At 40.5% G+C, this 6238-nt stretch overlaps 1 pseudogene across 1 annotated transcript; it reads left to right on the forward strand.

The window, feature by feature from the left end:
- Window positions 1–4926: 4926 nt before the first annotated feature.
- Window positions 4927–5968, forward strand: LOC308642582 (G patch domain and ankyrin repeat-containing protein 1-like; annotated as a pseudogene). The gene has a single exon. The product of its transcript is annotated as a G patch domain and ankyrin repeat-containing protein 1-like (transcript).
- The last annotated feature ends 270 nt before the right edge of the window (window positions 5969–6238 follow it).

Raw genomic sequence — 6238 nt, forward strand, 5'->3', positions numbered from 1 at the left:
CAAGTTTATTTCTAACATAAATTTTATATCAAATATATCAGAGTTTCCTATAGAAAATGCCTGCCCCGAATAAGTTTTCCTTTTCTTTCTATCAACCATAAGTTTCCCAATCTAGCATTTTTCACATCCTCCGTGGAACAATCTGTCATTGCCATTGACAGATCAGGGCACTCAATGCTGCAAGATCCTGGGTGAATTTAGATGCATTCAATATAATGAAAACTTTGTATAACAGAAAGTTTTGTTAACAACCATAGTTATTTCAGAAAAGAAAAAAAAAACAATATTCATTCCTGTGTAATGAATCTAGTGTACCTGTCTGATTCGGGCCTCCTTTCATAAATAATTCAGGGATTTCCCATAATTCCTTGATGTTCTGCAGAGTGTTCAGAGTATAGCCACAATAGTTCTGGTTTCCTCCAACCTGAAAAGCTGTGAAACACTCAAAAGACCAGATGGAAGAAAAAATGAGTAAGAATAAAACTTGATAGCATTTGTTAACAACAACAACAACAAAATCTGAAAATATTTTCTTTCACTTTCTCTTATTTTGTGGGTAAGTTCCAGTAAAGAAAAGATAAATAAACTTTCTCAGGCCAAATATTAGCACAAGGTTTGGAAAATCTTGTTTGTGTTAATAAGATTGTATATCACCTTGTATCACATAATGTCAGATATTTATTTAAAAATATACTATTTTAAATAGTTATTTCCCTAAATAAAGTAGACTTTTCCACAGTTTCCACATTACTACATTTTTAAGGAAAAGAGGTGTTCAATCAATTTTTGTTGAATAAATGGTTATGTCTGCCATCCCCAAACTAAGAAAATATCAAATATCTCCTTTAATTTTAATAAATTTACATTTTAAGGTTTATTCATAGACTCTAGATTTCAAAATATAAAAATAATTATAATGAATGTCTCATGACTTTTAAGCAAAATGTTTTGAGGTTAATCAAGTTTGGGGGATGTTAGAGTCTGTAAACAAGTCTGGATGGCGCCTGGCAAAATGCCAGAAGGAGTGGTTTGTGAATTAAGGCCAGCGAGCCATTAAGTGTGGAGATTTCTTATTGATTGACTGCTGTATCTAGTATATGCTAATTAAGATAAGCTGTGTGGAATGTATAAATACCACTCCTCTCCTACAATAAACGGCTCCTACTCCTGCTGTATCAATGTACACAAGTTGTTCATCATCCCCCAGGTTATTTTGCTGCAGCAGGACTGCAGCAGGGGGTTGTTGAAATCTGACAAAGATCTTTGAGATGACAACCATAAGAACCCCAAATATTTTATAAAAAGAACCTAATGATTTAATCATCATTAAGATAACAAAAATATATCTATACAGTGGAATGTCTATCACCATCTTTCTGAAGTACCTTGTTATTTACATAGAGAACCTGCCTCTTTAATCCTCACCTCAGTTCTTGCAATCTCAAAGATTTCTCAGTAAATATTGAAGAAGTACTGTCAGGATAGGTGTCTGCAGCCTGGCAAGATGACCATTTATCAATAAAATGTCTGTTTCTGCAGTCACCAATAACAAGAGTCATTGTCTATTCTGCTTCACAGTAAGAAAGAGCAAACTGTTCACAAATGGCGCTTGTTAGCTACAACTGCCTGCAGATGTTTGTAATTAGGGTTAAATGGGTGCCAACATGCTTCCTGGGAAGTAGGAAATAATTTAAGAAAGAGAGATCATTTGAGTTGGAACTTAAAGAATCAAACTAGCATTCAGAATGAGGAAAAGGCCTTCAGGCAGTGGGAAGGGCATGAGCTAAAATTTGGAAGAGAAAAATGTCACCATGAACAGAAAACAGGGAATAAGATGAAAACACACAGGGAATAAGAACAAAAAGGTTAGATTCAGATAAAGTTGAGGAAGACCATGGAGTTTCAACGAAGAAGCATGGACAGTTATTTGGGCAATGAACAGTCACTGAGGTAAAACATTTTAAACATTTAAAGACGAATTTACAAATCCTGTATCTGAGTGTGATTTCAAGTTTTCCTACTACTTATTGATTTCCTGAGCAAGATGTGATTGTTTTTAGATTTGAATTATTTTTTTAAACCTCAGATGCCCAATATTGCTTAAATAAAGAAATTTGGCTCTATAACTTGTAAGATATGGAGAAATTCCCATACTTTTATAAAATATTCCAGATACAAGGGAGCTAACAAAGTCAAATATTTCCAATCACGACAAAGTGTTCAAGTGATTATACAATGTGTGCTACTCATTCAGTTTCTAAAGCTTTAGAGATTATCTCATCTCTCTAAAACATCTCTGTTGCTTAAAACAACATTTTGTTTATAATCTAACACACAATTAACATTTATATGACAGGCAATTCAACAAATATGATTTTAAGTATCCAAATTTCATTCAGTGATGCCATTTGTCTCTGAAGTTTCTTTCGTAACACATTGTCTATCCATTCTCAGTAGTGTGTCATAATTTGAGGTCTCCTTCACAATTTCTTATGTCACTTGTTTTTTTATGCAACTTTCTTCCCTTGTGGATACAAAATTGTGCCGTTTAGCACACATCAGGAGCATTAGAATTATCTTTGAGTGCAGACATCTGATGTTGTCGGCATTTTCCCCTGCCTGTGTATATTTGTTTCAGCATAAGGGTTCCGATCCCTTGTCCTAAATTGAGATGACTAGGACAATGAGCTTCTCCCTATACTAACAGGAAGAGTCCAGCGATGATACAAGATGAAAGTCAAATCGGGTAGAGGCACAAAGCAGCACCCAGTGCCTTGAAATATGAAATTTCTACTACTTTTCTGAATATTTAACTACTGGATAGCATTTTTCAAGTGTGTGTGTTATCTTGGAATTAGGATATAGGGTTATATTGGAACTAATTTTCATTGCTTGATTGTACAATGCCTAATAAAGGATAATGCTTAATAAGAAGGCAGTCTTTGAAAGTATGCAGAGAGCATATCTGTGGGATAAAACTGAAAGAAAAAAAATGTTGCTGTCTCTTCACTATCGTAGAATCCCTCTGTCAGGAGCATTGTGCTGTAGCTGAAATACTGGCTGAGGTGGTATAGTATGGGGCAGTATCACAGAAGGAATGCAGACCCGAGTTTTAAGTAAACGGAGTACTAGCCACAAATCTGGATCTTATGCACTTGAGCAAGTCATAAATCCCTCCTTTCTTCTGTAAAATCTGACTCACTAATTTTTACAGAATTCTTATCAGATAAAGATTCTTAAAACTTGTAAAATGCAATTGAACTTCATAATGTTGTTATTTTGTATCTCTGGATTTACTCTTAAAATGACTGAGAAAGGATGAATTCAGTTTCCAGGAAAAGGTCCTAAGTAAATAGTACTGAAAGTTCTATTTACCATTCATTCATGCTGAGAGATCACAGTTTTAATTCTTTAATATGGAAGTGAATAAAGGTTACTATAATACGACAAAATATTTCTGTCTTCTACTTAGCACACTCAAAATATCCAGAAAACAACCTGTTTGGTACTTTACAATCAAAACTTAAATCCATTTTGCCTGGTGACATACTGTAATGACCACAGATTTTATATGAGATTTATTATCATGGTCTGAAGACTAAGAGTTTGCTTTAAAAAATGTTCATTATAAAAGTAATAACTGATATTTAGATGTTGTAAATGTACTAGAAATATAAGCTTGAAGTCAGAGGCTATGGAACAAGCTCTTCCACTGTGGAACAACATAATAACTTATGTAATGAATTATCATGTGTTACTTAAAATTCTTTGGGGACTAAGGGGTCAAGAAGGGATGGGGATGGAGCAAGCTGACTGATCCCTCCCTGCCTCTCTCACACCTTTCCCCTCAGGTCCCAGCTCTGCACTACAGCCCTGAGGATTGACTCCATTCTAGGTCTTTCCACTGGGCCTCTATTGCCAGTCAGGTTCCTCGTGCTCACCTGAGGTGGTGCCAGCCATTCCTCTGTTCCTCCCTTTGCACTTCTCCATTTCCTCTTAGGGATTGAGTAGAGCTGTGCTGCAGGCTCTTAAGTGTGTTCTTCGAACCCTGGTCAGAGTAATGGTGAGGGGCAACATGACATTATTTCGTTTCACAGCTTCTTGGCATTCCAGAGGTTTCCTTCTGGCTCCTCAGGGCCTTTATTAAACCTGAGAATGGTTTCCCAGCTCCAGGAAATGAACTTGGGGGGGGGGGCGGGGGCGCGAAAGGGAGCGTTATGTAAAGTAGGACCCCAACCGACAGAACTCCGGGGTCCTAGCGCTAGCTAGGCCCTCGATGCTTGGTGCTTATACTGAAAAGGTTCCAGCGTGGGAAACCACCTTTTGGGTGTTTTGTTGCTGGTGTCCTCACGCATGTGTCTTCGTGCCATGCGGCTGTTTGTCAACTCTTTAGATTAGAATAGCGCCATTTTAGTGTATGGAAGCTACAAAGCAGCGCAGACAGGAGCCTTTCCCATTTTCTGGAGATACTGCAGAAAAATGTCACGTCTGTTTTTGTTTGGAAACCGGAGACCCCGAAATAGGATCGAGCAGGAATTAAAAGGCCGGTTTGAGTTTCCTTAATGATATGTATTAGAGATTTCTTTTCTTCTTCTCAGTGCTGCACATTGAATTCAGGGCTTTATATTTGCAAGAGCTCTGCCATTGTAGAGCCACAGGGCTAGTCCCTCATGGAGTTTTAGTAATCTTTACTAAGGGGCCGGGTCTGTTATTCTAGGGGTCAGTGTTTTCACATGTGACCCATGACCCTTAAGCCCTGCAGGGCTTTAGGTTGTGGAGTCAGGTTTTGGGGCAGTAGGATGTTGTTCATCCAAGGCCATCTTTCCTCCTCGCAGAAGATCCCTGGAAGTGGTACTGGTCACCACAGGGGCCATCAGGTTAGGTTGTTTGTTTCATCCTTCTTTTGTCTACATTTTTCCAAAAGCCATGTCCAGGCCGACCCTCATCACGTTTACCCCAGCCACAGATCCCAGTGACCTATGGAAGGATGGGCAACAGCAGTCAGAGCCTGAAAAGCCAGAGTCCACCCTGCATGGGGCTCCAACACAGGCTTTCTATGAGGCCGTGTTGCAGATGAGAGCAGTACACCTGAGCCCCAGAGATCTCAGCCTGATCCTGTTAGGGAGAATAAAAAAGGAAGAAAAGAAGAATGACAAGGGAGGCTGCAGTAGGAATATCAGGAAGGCATGGACAAGGGAGAGCCTTTGAAGCTGAGAACAAAATGATCCAGTAGATATTGAAGGCCATCTAGGAGGGGGACCTGGCAGAACTTCAAAGGCTGTTAGAGCCCTGTGAGGCAGAGGGAGGTGGAGGAAATATCAACGCTGGAGATGCCTTCTGGTGGACACCCCTGATGTGTGTTGCTTGAGCTGCCAGAATGCTGCTGTGCACTATCTCCTGGGCCTAGGGGCTGCCTGGGTAGGGGTCTGTGAGCTGGGTGGCAGGCATGCTGCTCAGCTGCTGAAGAAGCAGGCTTTGCCAAGGTGGCCTGCATGAACAGGGAGAGCCATGGAGAGACATGGAGCCCAGAGAATCTGTCCCCTTCTCTCTTCCCTCAGTAATGCGAGACCTGTGATGTCCATTTTGATGCCTACAACCACCGCTCATCTGCTGTCACTGTTCAGGTGTCTCTCGACCCCTAACCTTCCCTTTGGGCTGCCCACCTGCAGCCCTGGCTTCAAGCTGCTGCTGAGGGGAGGCTGGGAACCAGGAATGGGGCTGGGACTCCTAGGTAAAGGCCGTGGCAACCCTATACCCACTGTCCTCAAGAGGGACCAAGAAGGACTAGGTACAGATCAGCACCCCAGCCCTGAGTCACACACTTCCCAGCTGGGGATACCCAGGCTTTGTCTGGGAGATAGAGAGCCCCTTGAGAGGCCACACTGAGCTGGAGAGATATCAGAAAGTAAGAGGAGAAGGACAGAGTTGGGAGCAGGATCTGAAGATATACATGAACCTTGATTTCTGACTTAGGTAAAGTCTGACACTGGTCTGCTTTGAATTCTGAACTTGGATCTCTGACTTGGGCCCTTTGACTTATATTTTCTGGGATCTGCCCATGCGCCCAGTCCTTCAGGTTTTGGTCATTAGATACTAATTTGGGGAGGAAGGGCTGAGAGTTGAGAAATAAACATCTTGTATTGTGGTTTTAAAAAAATAAAGAAAGAAAATAAAATTCTTTGGCCCTCCATGTGCTTATCTACAACACTAAGACAAAATCTGATCCATCATAAGGACA

Source organism: Spermophilus citellus, assembly GCF_964194105.1.
Source record: "Spermophilus citellus genome assembly, chromosome: 2".
NCBI classification, from domain to species: domain Eukaryota; kingdom Metazoa; phylum Chordata; class Mammalia; order Rodentia; family Sciuridae; genus Spermophilus; species Spermophilus citellus.